The sequence below is a fragment of the Lolium perenne genome, chromosome 4 (assembly GCF_019359855.2).
Source record: "Lolium perenne isolate Kyuss_39 chromosome 4, Kyuss_2.0, whole genome shotgun sequence".
Taxonomy (NCBI): Eukaryota; Viridiplantae; Streptophyta; class Magnoliopsida; order Poales; family Poaceae; genus Lolium; species Lolium perenne.
The window spans coordinates 325,672,650-325,695,928 of NC_067247.2; the positions used below are offsets into that span (position 1 = coordinate 325,672,650).

At 40.7% G+C, this 23,279-nt stretch overlaps 1 pseudogene; it reads right to left on the bottom strand.

The window, feature by feature from the left end:
• Nucleotides 1–17,235, bottom strand: part of LOC139830232 (uncharacterized) — a 43,989-nt pseudogene extending 26,754 nt beyond the window's left edge.
• Nucleotides 17,236–23,279: the final 6,044 nt, after the last annotated feature.

Below are 23,279 nucleotides of genomic sequence, written 5' to 3' on the forward strand. Positions count from 1 at the left end.
TTTGTTATATTACTCTATGTTGACAACTATCCATGAGATATACTTGTTACAAGTTGAAAGCAACCGCTGAAACTTAATCTTCCTTTGTGTTGCTTCAATACCTTTACTTTGATTTATTGCTTTATGAGTTAACTCTTATGCAAGACTTATTGATGCTTGTCTTGAAAGTGCTATTCATGAAAAGTCATTGCTTTATGATTCAGTTGTTTACTCATGTCATTACCATTGTTTTGATCGCTGCATTCATTACATATGTTTACAATATGATCAAGTTTATGATGGCATGTCACTCCAGAAATTATCTTTGTTATCGTTTTACCTGCTGGGACGACGAGCGTAACTAAGCTTGGGGATGCTGATACATCTCCAACGTATCGATAATTTCTTATGTTCCATGCCACATTATTGATGTTATCTACATGTTTTATGCACACTTTATGTCATATTCGTGCATTTTCTGGAACTAACCTATTAACAAGATGCCGAAGTGCCAGTTCCTGTTTTCTGCTGTTTTTGGTTTCAGAAATCCTAGTAAAGAAATATTCTCGGAATTGGACGAAATCAATGCCCAGGTTCCTATTTTGCCCGGAAGCATCCAGAACACCCGAGAGCCGCCAGAGGGAAGCCCTGGGGGCCCCACACCACACCCTGGCGCGGCCAGAGGGGGGGCCGCGCCGCCATATAGTGTGGGCCCCCCAGGCCCCCTCCGAGGCTGCCCTTCCGCCTACTTAAAGCCTCCGTCGCGAAAACCCTATCGCGTTCGACGAAACCCACAGAAACCTTCCAGAGCCGCCATCATCGCGAGGCCAAGATCTGGGGGACAGGAGTCTCTGTTCCGGCACGCCGCCGGAACGGGGAAGTGCCCCCGGAAGGCTTCTCCATCGACACCGCTGCCATCTCCACCGCCATCTTCATCACCGCTGCTGCTCCCATGAGGAGGGAGTAGTTCTCCATCGAGGCTCGGGGCTGTACCGGTAGCTATGTGGTTAATCTCTCTCCTATGTACTTCAATACAATGATCTCATGAGCTGCTTTACATGATTGAGATCCATATGATGAGCTTTGTATCGCTACTAGTTGTGTGCTACTCATGTGATGTTATTAAAGTAGTCTATTCCTCCTGCATGGTGTAAAGGTGACTAGTGTGTGCACCATGTGGTTCTTGTCGTAGGCTATGATCATGATCTCTTGTAGATTGTGGAGTTAATTATCATTATGATAGTATTGATGTGATCTATTCCTCCTTCATAGTGTAATGTGGACAGTGTGTGCACTATGTTAGTTCTTGGTTTATTTTGCAATGATCTATTATGCTCTAAGGTTATTTAAATATGAACATTATTGTGGAGCTTGTTAACTCCGGCATTGAGGGTTCGTGTAATCCTACGCAATGTGTTCATCATCCAACAAAAGAGTGTATGTAGCACATATGAGAAAGAGTTATTTATTATGCGATCAATGTTGAGAGTGTCCACTAGTGAAAGTATGATCCCTAGGCCTTGTTCCTAAATACTGCTATCGCTGCTTGTTTACTGTTTTACTCCGTTGCTACTGCTCATACTTATTCATACCACCTGTATTTCACTATCTCTTCGCCGAACTAGTGCACCTATTAGGTGTGTTGGGGACACAAGAGACTTCTTGCTTTGTGGTTGCAGGGTTGCATGAGAGGGATATCTTTGACCTCTTCCTCCCTGAGTTCGATAAACCTTGGGTGATCCACTTAAGGGAAAACTTGTCATTGTTCTACAAACCTCTGCTCTTGGAGGCCCAACACTGTCTACAGGAAAAGGAGGGGGCGTAGACATCAAGCTATTTTCTGGCGCCGTTGCCGGGGACCAGAAAGCTACACAACAGGGATTTCCTCCCTCGTCAACCACGCGCCAGTCCTGGACAGCATCAATGGCGTCCCCAGAAAACATGGTTACCGCTCAACAAGCAACTTACTAAGAAATAAGACACATAAGTACATATTCTTCACCACGATAGTTTTTAAGCTATTTGTCCCATGAGCTATATATTGCAGAGGTAAAGATATAAATTTTAAAGGTAGCACTCAAGCAATTTACTTTGGAATGGCGGAGAAATACCATGTAGTAGGTAGATATGGTGGACACAAATGGCATAGGTTTGGGTTGAGGTTTGGATGCACGAGAAGCATTCCCTCTCAGTACAGGTCTTTGGCTAGCAAGGTTAATTAGCAAGCACAAAAGTTGAGGGAAACAAACGAATATACATGTGATAGAAACAATCATGCATCTTTCTTGTAAGCACAAACAATTTTAACTTCAGAATAATAAGCTATGAGCTAACAAGAAAGGAAGACAATGAAACAGCTATATATATTTCTCTTTTCTACTTAAACCTCAAGGTGTTGTTGCTATTGACCAATGCTAAGTTTGCCAAAACCAAATAGACTTACTCAATGCTCCCAAAGTGGTACCAATACTAAAATCAAGATCAATCATATAATAGAAATTGCAAACTAAAATAAGGTGTGCAATATGTAAATGATAAGACTTCTCATTAATATTTCATAACGATAACTCACACCAAGGGATACATAAACAAACTAAAGGAGAGATACTTCCACACTGCAACCCATCTTATATGATAACTTCCCTACTCATGATATGACACTACTTGATAGTAAAAAGTAAAAAGGTAGTGATGAAGTGATACCGCGGCACTCCCCCAAGCTTGGAACAAACCAAGGGGATGCCAATACCGATGATGAATTACTCCTTTGGCGACGGTGGTGATGAATTCCTAACAAGCTTCTCCACAAGCTCCTGAAGCTCATCAATCTTGTACATGAGGTTGCGGATCATCTCCGAATTGTGCTCGACGCGATTAAGAAGTATGTCCGACGGCTAGTCCCAATTCTTGGAGTTATTTCCCCACCCTTCAGCTTCAGGCTTCGTCCCTCCTGCAGTGTTAGAACGATCTATATCCCAATTGCTAGGCAATGCTGCCTTGGGAGTCCTTTCAATTTGATTATTGTAAATTAGATTGCGGAAGGGGTTGTAGGTGCCTGGAGGAGATGTCTTTGGAGCTAGGTAGTGACGTGGAACCTTTCCTCCGGTGCGAATTCTTGCGTTCCTCTTTGCACTGAAAGGGTTCTCCACCACCCTGATGCTTGCGATGGTAGCACGCGGGTGCGCACGCGAGTCTTCCTCCACTTCTTCTTCATCTTCTTCCTTGACGCTCTCGTCCACCTCTTTCCACTCAGGATCTTGAATATCTTCATCCGAAAGCCCCTTGCCTTTGTTGTTGGAGACCATGGTGCTTCTAGATTGAAAACAGATCCTGGCAGAAACAGCTCGAAACAAAACACGTCGAGAAAACGATATACGAACCTCCAGGTGTCCGGGGGATTATATAGAATAAATTTTTATGTCATAAGGAAAGTACCAGGTCGAACCAGAGTCGGAAAGAGGCGACGAGGCGGCCAGCTCATAGGGCGGCGCGGCCTGGCTGGGGCCCGCGCCGGCCTATGGGGGCACCCCCTCGTGCGTCTCCTCCACTCCGTTTCGATCTCGTAATTTTTCATATTTTCCAAAAACAGCAAAAATATTGTTCGGAAAGTAAATTGCGAACTTCTCATTACCAGTACTGTTACCTATTCAAAGTCGAGTTCTGGCGGACTGTCAATTTGTCCTTTGATGAAAGCCTCCGGTGTTTCCACTCGAATAATATCAACATCAACATTATAAGAATCACCTGAGATATAATGCTTGAGTCTTTGTCCATTCACCACTTGTGTGACATTGCTTTGGAGAGAGCTAATTTTTATTGCTCCTGAACGATACACCTCCTCAACAACGTATGGTCCTTCCCATTTCGAGAGTAATTTCCCTGCAAAGAATCTGAGACGAGACCGATACAATAGGACTTTATCCCCAATATTAAATTCTCTTTTGATAATCCTTCTATCATGCCATTTTTTAACTTTCTCTTTAAAGAGTTTAGCATTTTCGTAAGCTTCACTTCTCCATTCATCTAGGGAACTCAATTGCAGCAACCTCTTATTACCAGCTAGTTTAGGATCTTTATTTAATTCTCTAACAGCCCAATAAGCTTTGTGCTCTAGTTCTAAAGGTAAATGACAAGCTTTTCCATAAACCATTTTATAAGGTGACATTCCCATGGGATTTTTATAAGCAGTTCTATAAGCCCATAGTGCTTCCTTCAATTTACTAGCCCAATTCTTTCTAGTTTTATTAACAGTCTTTTGCAAGATAGATTTAATTTCTCTATTTGATAGTTCTACTTGCCCACTAGTTTGAGGATGGTAAGCGGAAGCAATTCTATGATTAATGTCATATTTAGCAAGAGTTTTTCTAAAACCACCATGAATAAAATGAGAACCTCCATCAGTCATAATATATCTAGGAACTCCAAATCGAGGAAAAATAATATCTAAAAGCATTCTTAAAGAGGTCTCACCATCAGCACTTTTTGTAGGTATGGCTTCCACCCATTTAGTAACATAATCAACAACAACAAGTATATGAGTGTTACCTTCTGAAGAGGGAAAAGGTCCCATGAAGTCAAATCCCCAACAGTCGAACAGTTCAATAACAAGAGTATAATTCATAGGCATTTCATTGCGTCTGGAGATATTACCAACCCTTTGGCATTCATCACAAGATAAAATAAACTTCCTTGCATCTTTGAAGAGAGTTGGCCAATAAAAACCTGATTGTAGAACCTTTTGCGCGGTTCTATCTCCGGCGTGATGTCCTCCATAAGCACTCCCATGACATTTACTCAATATCTCCTGCTGTTCATATTCGGGAACACATCTTCGCAGAATACCATCCACTCCTTCTTTATATAAGTGTGGGTCATCCCAGAAATAATGCCTCAAGTCATAAAAGAATTTCCTCCTTTGCTGAGCTGAAAAGGTCGGAGGCAAGTACTTGGAAACAATAAAGTTAGCATAATCAGCATACCAAGGACTGTCTCGCGAGCTCACTTTTATTACAGCCAATTGTTCATTTGGAAAACTATCATTGACAGGAACAGGATCATAAGCAATATTTTCCAATCTAGACAAATTATCAGCAACAGGATTATCAGCACCTTTCCTATCTACAATATGTAAATCAAATTCTTGCAACAGAAGCATCCATCTAATAAGCCTTGGTTTAGCATCTTTCTTTTGCATAAGGTATCTGATTGCAGCATGATCAGTATGAATAGTAACTTTTGAATCAACAATATAAGATCTAAACTTATCACAAGCAAAGACTACAGCTAACAATTCTTTTTCAGTAGTAGCATAATTTTTTTGAGCAGCATCAAGAGTTTTACTAGCATAATGAATAACATTCAATTTTTTATTTACTCGCTGTCCAAGAACAGCGCCTACAGCAAAATCACTAGCATCACACATAATTTCAAATGGTAAGTTCCAATCAGGAGGTTCAACTATAGGAGCAGTTGTTAAGGCTTTCTTTAGAGTTTCAAAAGCTTCCTTACAATCATCATCAAAAACAAAAGGTACATCTTTTTGAAGAAGATTAGTAAGAGGCTTTGAAATCTTAGAGAAGTCTTTAATAAACATCCTATAAAACCCAGCATGACCAAGAACACTACGAATACCTTTAACATCCCTAGGATAGGGCATCTTCTCAATTGCTTCAACTTTAGCTCTATCAACTTCAATACCTCTATCGGAAATTTTATGTCTCAATACAATTCCTTCATTAACCATAGAGTGGCATTTCTCCCAATTAAGAACAAGGTTAGTTTCTTCACATCTCTGCAAAACTTTATCAAGGTTCCGCAAACAATTATCAAAAGAATTCCCATAGACAGAAAAATCATCCATGAATACCTCTACAATACTCTCGCAAAAGCCATGAAAAATAGCAGACATGCATCTTTGAAAAGTAGCAGGAGCATTACATAAACCAAAAGGCATACGTCTATAAGCATAGGTTCCATAGGGACAAGTGAAAGTGGTTTTCTCTTGATCCTTAGTTTTAACAGCAATTTGTGAAAACCCAGAATAACCATCAAGAAAGCAAAAATGAGTATTTTCGATAACCTTTCTAACATTTGATCAATAAAAGGCAAAGGATAATGATCTTTCTTAGTAACTTTATTAACTTTACGAAAATCAATGCACATTCTATAACCTACAACTACTCTTTGAGGTATGAGCTCATCATTATCATTAGGCACAACAGTCATTCCTCCTTTTTTAGGAACACAATGCACAGATCGACCCATCTACTATCAGCAATAGGATATATAATACCAGCTTCAAGAAGTCTTAATACCTCATTTCTTACCACATCCTTCATCTTAGGAATTAAACGACGCTGAGGTTCAACAACAGGCTTTGCATCATCTTCCATATTAATGGCGTGTTGGCAAATAGAGGGAGAAATCCCCTTCAAGTCATCAAGAGTGTAGCCAATAGCATCTCGGTGTTTCTTCAATATTTCCAATAACCTTTCTTCTTCAAACTCTGTAAGCTTAGAACTAATAATAACAGGATATATTTTCTTATCATCAATATGAGCATATTTAAGATTATCAGGTAATGGTTTTAAATCAAAGACAGGATCTTCCTTCGGTGGCGGTGTTGTACCCAGATCTTCTACCGGTAAATCATGCTTAAGAATAGGTTGACGGAGAAAAATTTCATCAAGCTCATTTCTTTCTTCCCTAAAAACTTCACTCTCACTATTCTCCAAATGTTGCTGCAAAGGATTATTAGGAGCAAGAGCAATAGATGCACACTGTTCAACTCTAAAATCATTATTAGGCAAATCAGCTTTATAAGGAGTTTTGGTAAATTTAGAGAAGTTAAACTCATAAGATTCACCAGCAAATTTAGTCAAAATTTTCTCTTTCTTGCAATCTATAATAGCTCCACAAGTATTTAGAAAAGGTCTACCAAAAATGATAGGACAATATTTACTAGCAGCAGAACCAAGTACCAAAAAGTCAGCAGGATATTTAATCTTACCGCATAGAACTTCCACATCTCGAACAATACCAATTGTAGAGATAGTTTCTCTATTAGCCAGCTGAATAACCACATCAATATCCTCAAGTTCACAAGAACCAATTTCGTGCATAATCTCCGTGTAAAGCTCATAAGGAATAGCACTAACGCTTGCACCCATATCACATAAACCATAATAACAATGATCACCAATTCTAACAGATAGCATAGGAACACTAGCTTGCTTGGGTTTATTAGGATGTGAAACAATATTAGAAGCATCTTCACAGAAAATAATATGACCATCCTCCACATTTTCAGTCACAAGATCTTTAACTATTGCAACAAAGAGGTTCAACTTTTATTTGTTCTTCAGGTTCTATAGGTTTCTTTTCACTTTTATGAACCGCACTATTTATAACAGAGTACTCCTTCATTTTAGCAGGGAAAGGAGTTTTTTCAATATAAGCTTCAGGAATAACATGATCCACAGTTTCAACTACAACACATTTATTTATAGATGAATCAATTTTATCTTTATACGGTTCATGAAACTTATCAAAATTCTTCTTAGGCAATTCATAATGAGAGGCAAAAGCTTTATAAAGATTTGCAGCAACTTGAGAATCAAGACCATAAGTAGCACTTATATTACGAAATTTATCAGTATCCATAAAAGCTTCAATGCATTTGTAATCATAATTTATACCTGATTCTCTATCTTTGTCGTTCTCCCATCCTTCAGTATTTTCCTGGATCCGATTAAGAAGGTCCCTTTTAAACTCTTCTTTGTTGCGCGTGAATGATCCAGAACAAGAAGTATCCAGCAAGGTCTTGTCTTCAAAAGGAAGTCTTGCATAGAAATTATCAATAATAACATTACCAGGAAGCTCATGAATGGGGCATTTGAGCATTAAAGACTTCAATCTCCCCCACGCTTGGGCAATACTCTCTCCATCATGAGGCCAAAAATTATATATGCGGTTCCGATCCTTATGAATTTCACTTGGAGGATAGAACTTAGAATAAAACCGGGGCACAATATCATTCCATTCAAGAGAATCCCCATTATCCAGTAATTTATACCAATGCGCCGCTTTACCAGATAGCGATATAGAGAATAGTTTCTTCCTCACTTCATCCATAGCAATACCTGCACACTTGAATAAACCGCATAATTCATGTAAGAACAGTAAATGATCTCCAGGGTGGACAGTTCCATCCCCTGTATAACGGTTATCCACTACACGTTCAATAATTTTCATAGGTATTTTGTATGGTATCTCTTCCTCACCTGGCGCCTCATCCACTACCTTTGCAGTAGTAGTAGATTTCCCAAATAAACACTCAAGAGAAGATCTCTCCATAATGAATTATGGCGAAAGCGAGAAATAAAATCAGCACAAACAGTAGAAATTTCCCTTACCAATTCCACTTACCAATAGCGCTTCACTCCCCGGCAACGGCGCCAGAAAATAGTCTTGATGACCCACAAGTATAGGGGGTGTATCGTAGTATCTTCGATAAGTAAGAATGTCGATCCCAACGAGGAGCAGAAGGTGTTGACAAGCAGTTTCGATGAAGGATTCACTGTAAATGCTCACAGACAAGTATTCAGCGGGTTTTGATGTAACAGATGAATAAAGTACGAGTAAGTAAAGTGTGAGAGTAACAATTGCAGCGAGTGGCCCAATCCTTTTTAGCACAAAGGACAAGCCGGTTTGTTTACTTATAATGACCAAACGTTCCTGAGGACACACGGGATTTTAGTCTAGTGCTTTCGCTACATACGGCTAATTAATCTTCATTGTTTTGATAAGTGTTGTGTGGGTGAACCTACGCTAATGTACCGCCCTTCCTAGGACTAATACATACTTGTGATTATACCCCTTGCAAGCATCCGCAACTACAAGAAATTAATTAAGATAAATCTAACCACAGCCTTAAACTCTGAGATCCTGCTATCCCTCCTGCATCGATATACCAACGGGGGCTCAGGTTTCTGTCACTCCGGCAACCCCGCAATTGGCAAACGAGTACAAGATGCATTCCCCTAGGCCCATAAAGGTGAAGTGTCGTGTAGTCGACGTTCACACGACACCACTAGAAGAATAACACCACAACTTAAATATCATAACATTGAATATTACTCAACCATACTTCACTACTAACATTTAGACTTCACCCATGTCCTCAAGAACTAAACGAACTACTCACGAGACATCATATGGAACATGATCAGAGGTGATATGATGATGAATAACAATCAGAACATAAACCTTGGTTCAACGGTTTCACTCAATAGCATCAATAACAAGTAGAAATCAACACCGGGAGAGTTTCCCCTATCAAACAATCAAGATCAAACCCAAATTGCTACAGCGGTGACGATGTGCAGCAGTGGAGACGGCGGTGATGATGATGAAGATGATGATGATGATGGTGATGGAGATGATGTCCAGCTCGATGACGGTGACGATGGCGTCGATTTCCCCCTCCGGGAGGGAATTTCCCCGGCGAAACTCAGCCTGCCGGAGAGCTCTTTTCTCTTTGGTGTTCTCCGCCTCGCAGAGGCGGCTGTGACGCTCCGCGACTCTTTTTCTGGGGCTTAGGTTTTCGGGATGAAGGCGTACGCGAAGAAAAGGAGGCGAGAGGGGCTGTGGGCCCCCCTCCTCACTGGGCGGCGTGGCCAGGCCCTGGGCCGCGCCGGCCCATGGGGTGGGCCCACCTTGGGTCCCCTCAGCTTCCCCTTCTGGCTTCCTTCGTCATCTGGAAAAATAGGATTTTTGGTATAATTTCCTTCGACTGTTGATCTTCCGAAATATTGCATTCTGACGGTGCTTTTTCCAGCAGAATCCTGGCTCCGGTGCTCGATCCTCCAATAATCATGAAATATGCAAAATAGATGAAATAACATAAGTATTATGTCCAAACATGAAATATATCAATGAATAACAGCAAATTATGATATAAAATAGTGATGCAAATTGGACGTATCAGGCAACAATGATAAGTTCTCTTATGGGAAAAGTAACGCACCTCTGCAGAGTGTATTGAATTGTGGCTTGTCACTCCCTGTTCCGGGAAGGGAACTACGAACGCGGCAGGAAAGTAACTCCATGAAGTTCTGGTCAACCTGTCAAGACTGACGGGCATATTTTTCAGAATAAAATAAACCTTTTGAAGAAATGTTTACGAAAACTTGCATTCGCGTCTATGACTTTTTGGTCTGTGGTTGTAGCGAGTGCATGATACACATATTTCCTATAATGAACTTGTTGAGTACGCTCGTACTCATCCCTCTTTGAATCCCCTGCTCAGTTGGAGGCATCGAAGGAGAAACTACCGTGGAACTCGAAGACAAAGGAGTCAACTGCAACAAGATTAAGAATCCAATCAATGAAGTCAATAGAGTCAGCTTCTACATCAGCTAGAGTGGAACCCTAGACTAGTAATAGAAGGGAGTCATTTCCCTAATACTAGCACCTAAGTAGTTAGAGTTCTATAGCAAGCCAAGTATCTCTAGAGTTAGAGTTAGAAATAAGTTAGACTACGATAGTCGTTCTTTTGGAGCTTTATTTGAAGTTTTACCTTATTGTAAAGTAGGAGGCTATGTTGATCTTCTGTAAACAGTTTGTGTATCCTTCTATAGACATGCCTTGGACTCGCATATATTTCTGTTGTACCACTCTGAGGGATGTAATATGAGTGGAACGGTGTTTCACTTGTGTTATGTCAATGACTTGCGTACTACACCATGCAGTGGTATGTTGGGTCACCGTTTGTGCTGAGGTGGACCGGGTTCCCACAGCCGGTCAGACCAAAAGATCCGGTCAGAAATGACAAGGATGATGATTTTGCATGGCAGAATAAAAAGTGGCTAAGTGCCATTTAAAAATAATACAATTGAAAACGCTATTGTGGGGTCAATTGCAGAGTGTGCTTCCGTAGGGGAGTATATTGAAAGAATAAAGAGCCAGTTCACTGTTTCTTCAAAGATATATGCTACCCAGCTGTTGAAGCAATTGGTGACAGAAAAGAACACATGGACATGAAGGACAAGCCAAATGTGCCATATGGTGTAATAATGCTTGTGTGGGCATTGTTTTACTCCATGATGAGCTTTATTTATTATCCTTGTGCAAAATAAAGAACAAAAGAAAAGAAAAGGAACTGATGAATCATCAAAAATATGGCACTGTCGCTTAGGCCATATTTCGAGGGGAAGAATAGAAAGACTTGTTAAAAATGATATTCTTCCTCCATTAGAATTCTCATACATAGAACAGTGCATCGAATGTATTAAATGAAAATGTGTAAAGCAAATTAAAAGGGTGCAAATCGATGCACCGCAACACTAGAAATAATTCACACCAATATATGTGGACCATTTCCTGTGAAAAGTGTGAATGGCTATGATTCGTTCATAACATTCACGGATGATTACTCCCGATATGGTTATATTTATCCAATTAAAAAAAAGAACAGAAGCATTGGATAAATTTAAAATATTCAAAGCTGAAGTTGAAAATCAGCATGATAAAAGAATAAAGATAGTCATATCTGATCGTGGAGGGGAGTACTACGGTTGACATACTCCATATGGCCAAGTACCTGGACCTTTTGCAAGGTTCTTACAAGAGACTGGAATAGTCGCCCAGTATTCTATGTCGGGCAAACCTCAGCAGAATGGGGTAGCTGAAAGGCGCAATCGTACCCTTATGGATATGTGCACAATATGATGAGCTATTCCACCCTACCATTAGGATTGTGAATCGAGGCGTTAAAAGCCGCGATTCACATTCTAAACAGAGTACCAAGCAAAATATGTTCCCAAAACACCATATGAGCTATGGACAGGGAGAGTGCCTTCTCTAAACCACCTGAAAGTGTTGGGGAGCCCTGCTGAGGCCAAAGTATTTAATCCAAATATCGCAAAGTTAGATACCAAAACAGTCAGCTGCCATTTTATTGGCTATCCTAAAAAGTCAAAAGGTTATCGTTTCTATTGTCCTGATAAATACACAAATTTTGTGGAAATGACACATGTTGTCTTCTTAGAGGACAAAATGATGAGGGGGAGCATGGTAGCTCGGAAAATTTATCTTGAGTATAAGAGGGTGCATGCACCTAATCCAATGACTCAGGAGCCATTTTTTGCGCTACCATGTGCACCTGCACTGATAATCCCTGCGATTGTGGTGCAAGCGCATGTTGTGACTCCACCCATGACAACAATGAGTGAAAATTCTTTACCTATCCGTCAGGAGCCGAATGAACCATTTGTTGAGCATGACAGGGAGCAACAACAGCCACCTCCAGAAGCTGAGCCACAAGTTGAGGAACAGAATGCTCCAGAGAATGAGGCCCCTAGAAGGTCTACAAGAGCTAGAAAATCAGCCATTTCGACTGATTACAAAGTTTACAACACATAAACAGTTCATATGGAAGGTGATCCCACTTCATATGAAGAAGCCATGAGAAGCCCAGATTCATCAAAGTGGGTGGAGGCCATGGAAGATGAAATGAGATCGATGAGTGCCAACAATGTTTGGGACTTAGAGAATATTTCTAAAGGAGCCAAAACAGTGGGCTCCAAATGGGTCTACAAAATAAAATATGACTCCAATGGGAATGTCGAAAAGTATAAAGCACGACTTGTGGCAAACGGATTTACACAAATAGAAATGATAGACTACAATGAGACATTTTCTCCAGTCTCATGTAAGGATTCCTTCAGAATCATAATCGCACAAGTTGTAGATTTTGATTTAGAGTTGCATCAAATGGATGTAAAGACGACATTTCTAAACGGGGATTTAGAAGAAAATATCTACATGAAACAACCCAAGGGTTTTATCATGCAGGGCAAGGAGGAAATGGGATGCCGCCTAGATAAATCCATTTATGGATTAAAGCAAGCCTCCAGAAAGTGGTATCTAAAGTTTAATGAAACAATTAAGAGTTTTGGATTTAAAGAAAATATTGAGGATAACTACGTTTATGCAAAGTTTAAAAGTGGGAGATATATTTTCCTAATCTTGTATGTGAATGATATTCTGCTTGCGAGCAGTGATGTTAGTATACTGCAAGAAACAAAGAAGTTCTTGTCCTCAAATTTTGATATGAAAGATCTTGGTGAAGCATCATATGTTTTGGGCATAGAAATTCACCGAGATAGGAAAAATGGAGTATTAGGACTATCGCAAAAGGCTTATTTAGAAATGATTCTAACTAAGTATAATATGCATAAGAGCAATGCCACATCTGCCCCTATAGTCAAGGGCGACAGTTTTGGGAAACATCAAAGTCCCCAAAATCCATACGAGCTCGATCAAATGAAAGCGGTTCCATATGCTTCGGCCATTGTAAGCCTACAGTATGCACAAGTGTGCACTCGTCCTGACTTAGCTTTTTTATCTCCGGAGTACTTCGTAGATATCAAGAAAATCCAGGTTTCGGACACTGGAAAATGGTAAAGAAGGCATTGTGTTATGTGAAAGGCACAAAGAACTACATGCTAATATACAGAAGATCTATTCCCTAGAAATAAGAGGGTATTCAGATGCAGATTTTGCGGAAGATAAAGATGATAGAAAATCCACACCTGAATATGTATTCACTCTCGCAGGGGGAGCTATTTCGTGGAGAAGCTCCAAACAGACAATAGTTGCATCATCCATGATGTACGCAGAATTTATAGCATGTTATGAAGCCATGTGGCAGGCATTATGGTTAAAGAAATTTATACCCGACTTGAAAGTGGTAGATTGTATTGACAAGTCACTAAAGATGTACTGCGACAATGAGCCTGCAGTATTTTATGCTCACAACAACAAGTCGAGTAATGCTACGCAAACCGATTGAGGTTAAGTATTATATTATGAAACACAAGGTTCGGGATCAAACTATAAGTCTCAAGCATATAAGGATAAAATATATGCTTGCGGATCCGCTAACAAAAGGCTTACCACCCAGCGTGTTCAAGGAACACGTAGCCGGCATGGGTTTAACGGAAAGTCTTACCTATCCTGGATCATAAGAGGCCCAAAAGTAAAAGAATTTGTTTCAAAACAGAGAAGTGTATTGTGGCTATCTGATTCTATCGTCAATAGAGCTGTGATGATGAAACATGCCCTATGGACTAATCCAAAATGAAACGAATAAAATAAAAGTATAAAGTTAAAAGTAAAGCTGAGATCAAGGGAAGAATGTTAGGTTGATCTCCACCACGTACGAGCCTAACGGCTGAACGTAACCTTTGACTATGTCCTGATCGGGGGCGACCAACCGCTCACTAGTTGGTGGGCCCCTGTCGCCTGCGCTATATAGAGTGGTGGGGGTGGTGGCACTCATCACGAGCTTGTCTGGAGCTGCCACACGCCCCACCTACAGACCCACCGATTAGGATTTGCGCAGTCCCGACGGGAAGCTCTGCCACCACATGTCCAGGTCGGCAAACTCCACCTCCAAGGGAGAAGGTAAATGCTCACAGTACACTGATCTACACTAGACGATCTAGTAAGTTCAACATGTATGTCTAGTTTTTTTCGGGTTTCATTTGTGAAATGAAATCGGAGGCGAGAAGCTTGATTTTATAGTTCCAGAAAAATTTGAACAAAAATACATAGACGTAGAGAATGTTGGAATCTATCAATCTGTAAATTTCACATTAAAATACGTTGAATTTTACCCTCAATAAAAATGACAAAATCTCACAAAATAACAAAATCTAGATTATAGTGCATTGTTCATTACTATTCACCAATGATGAAATCAAGATTTGTTATGTTTCCTGATACCAAAATACAACGAATTTAGGACTGATTTTTTGCACACTAGTAGGCTTTACTATTATTATGTACATCAAGAATTTTGTTTCGATTTTTTTAAAACTTTGAAATGTCTTTTTCTAATTTCTCCAAAAACGCCGGTTGGCCACTCTCTTATACATAGCTCTTTTTCTCTCATTTGCTTTGCCATTTTCTTGTATATATCACAATTAGCATAACAAAAAGATAGTAGCCACTACGGGAAAAATAGGGGCAGCCGTGCAGCAATTCATTGCCGTGAGCCCATGCACGGCAAAGATTTCTTTGCCGTGCGCACCAACCAGAACGCAAGGGAAACAAAATGCGCACGGCAACATCTGAACAGAGCGCACGGCAAAGAAGCCTTGCACGGCAAAGTCTGAAGACAGCGCACGGCAAAGAAACCTTCACGGCAATGACCCAACATGCTGCACAACAAAGACTCACTGCACGGCAAAGGCTTTGGGCATTGTCGTGCCACACCCTTTGTCGTGCGCGCATCTTGGATGCACGGTAACATAGCCTTTGTCGTGCGTTTTGTCTTTGTCATGCGCCATATGATATTTTCTTTGTTTTTATTTTTATTTTATTTCATCTAATACTTATATTTATTTTTTTAAGTAGTTTTACTTTTTGATGACTATTTATTAGTGTTACTTAAGACAACGTGCAATACAAAAGTACTCTTCATCTTCATCACCCCACATATATCAGGGTTTTGGAGCAATCCGCGCTTCGAAAAATCTGCTAAGTGTTATCGCCCAAATGTAAGGAAGGTCACACCGGGGAGCCATTTTTGCACCATTACACATTCCACCACACTTTCACACATATCATAGGTCCACATGCAAGATTTGGTGGGATTCCAGTGCTCCGGCGGTCGTTCTCCCCCTCCTCCCCCCAAAAACAGTGTTACATATGTGTGTGTCCCGGCGGGTCTACCCTCCTAGATTTCTCCGCGCGAGGTTCCACCGATGTAATTTTTTATTGTTTTAGTTTTTTTAGTACATATACACATGGAAAACCAAGCTTGAGACCCTTTGGCACATGGTAGCCTCCGGCATACCCGCAGCTAGGCATTATCACATGAGATGCCTTGATCTACTGGTTAGGGTTAGATTTAGGGTTTAGGGTTAGGGTTAAGGCTAGTATTTATGGTTAGGGTTTTTATTTAGGGTTATGGTTATGGTTAGGGTTTAGGGTTAGGGTTAGGGTTTATGATTTAGGGTTTTGCAGCTCCTATGTCAGTAGCTGAAGTTGCTTACAAGAAGCCTCCCCAGTTTAGGGTTTAGGGTTAGGGTTTAGGAGAGCTATTTTTGCACCATTACACCTTTCACCACACTTTCACATATATCATAGGTCCACATGCAAGATTTGGTGGGATTTCGGTGCTCCGGTGGTCATTCTCCCCCTCCTCCCCCAAAAACAGCGGTATGTGTGCCCCGACGGGTCTACCCCCTAGATATCCCCGTGTGAGGTTCCACCAATGTACTTTTTCATTGTTTTAGTTTTGTTTAGGATATATACACATGGAAAACCAAGCATGAGACCCTTTGGCACATGGTAGCCTCCGGCATACCCGCAACTAGCCATTATCACATGAGCTGCCTTGATCTACTGGTTAGGGTTAGGTTTAGGGTTAGGGTTAGGGTTAGGATTTAGGGTTAGGGTTAGGGTTTAGGGTTAGGGTTATGATTTAGGGTTAGGGTTAGGGTTAGGGTTTAGGGTTAGGTTTAGGGTTTAGGATTTAGGGTTTGGAGCTGCTGTGTCAGTAGCTGCATGTACATTACTCGATGCCTCCCCAGTTTAGGGTTAAGGGTTTAGGGAAGCTATTTTTGCACCATTACATCTTCCACCACACTTTCACACATATCATAGGTCCACATGCAAGATTTGGTGGGGTTCCGGTGCTCCGGCGGTCATTCTCCCCCTCCCTCCCCCCTCCCGAACAGCGGTATGTGTGCCCCGGCGGGTCCAACCCCTTAGATGTCTCCGCGCGGGGTTCCAGCAATGTACGTTTTCATTGTTTTAGGTTTGTTTGGGACATATACACATGAAAAACCAAGCTTGGGACCCTTTGGCACATGGTAGCCTTAAATTATATATATACCTGCATCCATTATCACATGAGCCACCCTTCTCGGCAAAGACCACATCGCACGACAGCGTTAGCTGCGCGGCACTGGCCAGCCGCACGGCAAAGACTGCGCGCACGGCAAAGGCGCCCACGCACGACAGCGTCTGGCTGCACGGCAAAGCTTTCGGCGCACGGCAAAGACGTTGCCGTGCAACCTTTGCGACGCGCACGGCAACGACGTCGTTGCCGTCGGAAACGTTATCGTACGATCGTTGCCGTGCGACGTTGCACGTTAAAGCTTTTGTCGTGTATATAGGACCCTTTGCTGTACGAATTTTCGAACGGCAACGTTCGTCTTTCCCGTAGTGAGCAGTGTTCATTGACCTTTCTGTTGATATATTAGAAGGCAAAACTCTCTACCGGCAACGACAAGCAGATAGATGAATTACACGTAGTGGCTCAAAACATTTTATATCACCATGATAAATGCACGTTGTCACTTTGGATCACGCCTTACAATAATCATGTCCTTCTTGTTTTATGAAAAAAAATCTACCAATCTATTGATAATCATCAACAGTAGTATAAATAGGTTTAGAAGTAAATAAATTACAAATAGATTCTTGAACCACCTAGTAAAGATACAAAGAGCTCTAAAAGTAAAAGAAATTACAATAATCCAGTCCTCCATACGTAGGTGAAATAGTGCGTCTTCCATGCTTAGCCTTTTTTCCTTTTCGTTTCGAGTTCAATAGAATTGCATGGCATACTCATGGACTCAGAATGGGAACTGAAATTCCCCACGGTCTCGGTACGGGCTTTGCCTCGTTTGGAAAATCTGTCAGATCACGCTCCTTTATTGTTGACCACTGGAAGTCCAACTCCTCCGCGTAGACGCCAGTTTAAAGTTGAATTTGGATGGTTACAAAGAGAAAGGTTCTCAAGTATGGTTAAGAATGTATGAGAGAAGCCTGTCGCGGGTCTGTCCACCATCCTAAGATGAAATAATAAACTTTGTTTTATGCGAAGATTCCTTGGAGGGTGGATGGGATATATGACTGGGGTGCTCAAAAAAGAGAAACTCCGCCTATCATCGAACATTGATGATTTAGAGGCAATCGCTAAGGTGAGGCAGCTGACAACGCATGAAATTAGTTACCAGTATAACGTAACCAGCTAGGAGCCTTCACAGCGCTTAGATGTCCTGAGCCGTCGGATCTATCCTATGGACGCGCAGGATCTTCTGGTCGTCCCACCAAGCACGCATGGGTTTTCTTACCCGTTACTGTGCGCATCCTAAGCGGCCCATCGTTGAAGGGCGTCTACTCCGGAGATCGACCAGGCCGCATTGTGGTAAAGCAGGCCAGTTTGTCGTTAACTAGGCCTCTGATTTATCTGTAAGCCTAGCCCAAAATAATGCATCTACTGCTGTTCGGTGCACTCGGAGACCTGCGGCGGCGTAGTAATGGTGATAATAGTACCCGACTGACAGTTACTGGCGCCTCTCCCTCTCCCGTACTGGCAACCATAGCGGCGGCGGTAGCACAAGGGCTCGGTAATTCGCGGCCAAGGCGAGGAGGCGTGGATAAACAGGAGTGACATGGCCGTCATCTCTTCCTACCAAGATGCTTCCTACATCTTACGTTGGCCCTTGCGCCACCAATTTCTGTCGCCAGCGATCCCTCCGAATCCAGGTATTCCTATCCGGCCCATACTCTGTACTGCAATTTATCTGCACTCTCTAATCTCGATTGTAATCTTCAGGGAGAATATTGTTTCTTCTTTTATATCAATTGTGCATCGATGGACATCCCAGCCGGGTGAAGTTAAAACGGGTAGTGTACTGATGGTGAAGCCGTTTATTTCCCTGATCGTATATTTGTTCATTTTGGATCCCAATCCTGGAGAGTAAAGCTCGGATCTGAGATTCCATTATAACTGATATCTCTGAACTTATGGACATGTCATTTAGGTTTTTTATGCAAGATTTTCTATATTTGGACTCCAACTTCGAGAATGATTTCTGAGGGATTACTAAATATAGTGTCTCAAGCTCTCAGCTAACAAGCACACCACGGAAGACTGGAAAGGTAGTATTATCTTTAGTTTTCCTTGTAAGATATCTCACTGCATTTTAGGTAACTATGTATTCCATCCGTTCCAAATTAGTTGACGCAGGCCAATCTCCAACCGGCAGTCTAAGCTCTTAAAGATAGGTTGATGAAAAAAAAGTGGTATTCTTTTCTTCAAATTTATTTCTATCAACTGGAACACTCGGTTCTCCAGAGGTATGCTCGTGAAGATTCTTAATAAGTTATCATCTTTAAACGACGTACTGTTGTTTTTTTAATTTGTGTGATATAGGTCAATGTTTTTCTTGTGTCCCTTCTTACTATTTTTTCTTTCTTTTGAGCACTCTTATTGTATAATAATATAAGTATAGTTTTGAAAACTCGTAGGCAATCTGTAGTTGTACACTACCAGTGTAGCTATTATAAGAGGAATTAAGTAAATGATACTTTGTTACATGTGCTTCCATATTGATGAGCGTTTCTTTCACCTATAATCCATGGCGGATCTACATGGAGCCATGGGGTTACACTGCATACCAGGTATAATTTTTTTCTTCACAAAACAACATTTTTTTTCACCACATATGCACCCTAAAAAATGGGTTTTCTCTGTTTTTGCACCTGTAGGCACCTGGTGCTATATTCTCTAACTCTGCCACTGTCTATACTAGATCGTATAAGGTGAAGGGAAATATTCAGCTTCAGGCACTCGAAGCCCATGGGACATTTGTTGGTTTATATTCTCAATTGTGTTTTGTTGCTCCTTGCAATGGGCATGTTACAAAATAAACGACACCTATCTTTAAGTCGGTCAGTACCCTTATGAATCCAACTGATTGTTGGACATCTTCACGTGGAATTTATTCAAGTACTATAGTGGTGCACTGGTTATAACTTATCCTGAATTCTTGTCATTTATGATACTACTAAATAGAAATGGTGTATGGTGTTGATTGGGAAAAATACATATAATGAGATCCTAGATCTCCATGGTATATGTGTTCAACAACTTTCCTTGAATTGTGTAGATCATGTTCTAAGCGACCTGCAGTTTTACGTTTCAAAGCTATGTAAGGAATATATTGTTCCATCAGATGTTAGATTGAAAATATGCAAGCCACTTCAAAGACTGGCACGGAAGAGTTGAGATGTTGGGCATTTTTAAGTTTCTGTTACTATGAACAAACTGTATTTATATTTATATATTTTACAAACAACTTTAGTCATTTGGCCTTAGAATTTTCTCTTTTAGGTTATTACTTCCTGATTAGATTATCTCTCATTTGAAAAGGAAAGCTTCCTTGAAACACCTTTTCCCATCATATTTTTTCTTTATCATGGTTTATCTTTCAGATAGGTTGAGCTTTCTTGAGCTAATTGTATGTAGTGTAGTCTATAAGAAAATCAGTTATTCACTTGTATTTTTTCAAATAACCGCATAGATTACCCCTGCCAGAAAATGAAAATTATGCAGGATTTCATTCATCCTTGCAATATCAGTAGATGGGTCTGCATGGGTGAACAAGTTTAGGGGTTTGAGGAGTTGCAAACCCATCAGCTCATTCTATATGTTTTCTTTTACACTGGAAAATGATCTCATCCTTTGAGTAAGAAAAAGATTTAATCTTCCATCTGATATAAATCCTTTCCTTTTGGCCTAGGTTGTGTTGAGATTTATGTGAGAAAATCCAACTTACAAGTGTCCATTTCCCATTTTTGTCCTATTGTTGTTTGTGTTTACTTTCTTCTTTTTGCAAATCTAGCAAGAAACGAACTTGATCTTTTCACAATAGAGCCATGTTCTGGGGAATCTACTCCTGAGTTTACTCTTTTCTAAAACAATTATGTTGGGTTGGTCAGGTGTACATTGCCCTGCAAACAATTGAGAGAACAAACTCAACAAGGCAATCGAGAAGATTAAAAAAAGGCCGTAGAGCAGCTGAATGGCCTGAATTCAACCATCTGAGCATTTTTTTTTACCAATAATAAGGTCACGCCGAGATGACATGAAATCTTGTGTGGCCAACTGGGGCATGTCGAAGGTTCTATCAATGAGGCCGAAAAGCGGTAGTAGTACACGAATTTTGTGAGATATCATAGCATCCTTGGTTTTTAACATTAAACACAGGGATAATTGTATCTAGCATTGGTATCTCTATGTGGAACCGGCATTTGTAAAATCATATTTTTCTCATGGGATCCTCATCACTCACACCCTCTAAATTATTTTTGCAGTCTGACATTTTCTAAGATTCTTTCACAATATAGACGGGCGCAACAACGCGCGTGTTCATGATCTAGTTAAACTTAAAATCAATACAATGCCAAGTTAGCAGGCCTACTACGTGAGGAGGAACTCAAGTGGTAACAAAGATCAAATGCTCATTTCTTGCTGGAAGAAGATCCGAATACGAGATATTTTCATAGTGTCGCCAATGGTAAACACATGAAGAAACTCATTCATTCTGTTTAGCAGAAAGAGGGCACGATTGAAGGCCATGAGCAACTCAAGTCGTATATTACACCATATTACCAAGGTTTGTTTGAGGCCGGGGGAATCAGATGTTTCTTTGGATGAATCAAGGACTGATGATATCCCCAAGTGTCGCTAGAAGAAAAAGCTATCCTTACCGCCCTTATACTGAGAAGGAAACAAGAACAACCGTTTTCCAAATGGAACACAACAAGGCGTCTGGACCAGATGGTTTTCTATCTGAGTTTTATCAATCATTTTGGGATATAATTAAAGGAGATTTAATGGAACTGGTTACCGAGCTTCATGCGTGGCAAGTTGACCTGTTCCGTATCAACTTTGGAGAGATTATTCTACTTCCAAAGGTTAATGATGCGGAGCGGCTTCAACAATAGAGACCCATATGTTTTCTAAATGTTTCAATCTTTATAAAGGTGGCTACTATTAGACTAAATTCAGTGGCTAATCATGTAGAGCATTCTACTGAGTCTGCTTTCATGCAAGGACGATATATCCTCGATGGAGTCGTCACTTTACATGAAACAGTCCATGAGATGCACCGCAAAAAGTTGAATGGAGTGATACTCAAAATCGACTTTGAAAAAACCTATAATAAGGTCAAATGTTCTTTTCTTCAACAAACTATCAGAATGAAAGGTTTTCTGATGAGTGACGTGCTTTCATTAACAAGTTTGTTTCTGGAGAAAGTGTTGCCATTGAAGTCAATGATGACGTTGGTAGATACTTCCAGACTAGGAAAGGGTTGAGACAAGGTGATCTCGTGTCTGCAATGCTTTTTAACATTGTGGCGGATATGCTAGCCCTTTTAACTAGACGTGTTAAAGTCGATGGTCAGATTGAAGGAGTAGTACCCCACTTGGTCGATGGGGGACTGACTATTCTTCAGTATGCCGATGACACAATTCTATTTATGGAGCATGATTTGGAAAGGTGAGAAACCCGAAGTTGATACTTTCAACGTTTGAGCAATTGTCCGATCTTAAGATTAACTTTCATAAAAGTGAATTGTTTTGTTTCGGTGAGGCCAAAGACGAGGCCAATCTTTATGCCAAACTTTTCGGATGTGGAATTGGAAGTTTTCAATTAACTATTTGGGAATTCCGATTCATTATCGGAGACTCACTTTGGCTGAATGGAAAATGGTTGAGGAAAGACTATAGATGTAGTAGTTGGAAAGGAAAGTTACTATCTGTAGGCGAGAGATTAGTTCTCATTAATTCAGTACTCACAAATATGGTGATGTATATGATATCTTTCTTCCAATTCCCAAATAAATCTTGCAAAGATTGGATTACTTTCGATCCAGGTTCTTTTGGCAAGGAGATAGTGATAAGCAGAAATATCGGTTGACTAAATGGAGTGTTGTTTGTCGTTTGAAAGATCAAGGTGGACTTGATGTTCATGATCTTGTGGTTAGAAACTAGGATTTTCTCCGTAAATGGCTAGCCGGATTATTAACCGAGGATGGCATTTGGCAACAACTGCTGCGGAAAAAGTATGTGGGCTCAAATCCGATCTCTCGGGTTATTTGGGAACCAGGAGAATCACATTTCTGGGCGGGTATCATGGCCACTAAGAAGCACTTCTTCCTGTACGGTTATTTCTCTATTAGAGATGGGTCGGACATAAGGTTTTAGGAAGATAGATAGTTCGGAACAACCACTCATCGCGAACAATATCCCGCTTTGTACAATCATGTTAGAGATAAGGGTGACACCTTGAATAAGGTGATGGAGTCATCTCCACCCGATATATCTTTCAGATGGGATCTCATTGGCACTCGGTTAACTAATTGGAATGAATTGCTACACATGTTAGCTTTAGTCCAGTTGTCGCAAGGGCTGATGTGTTTCGTTGG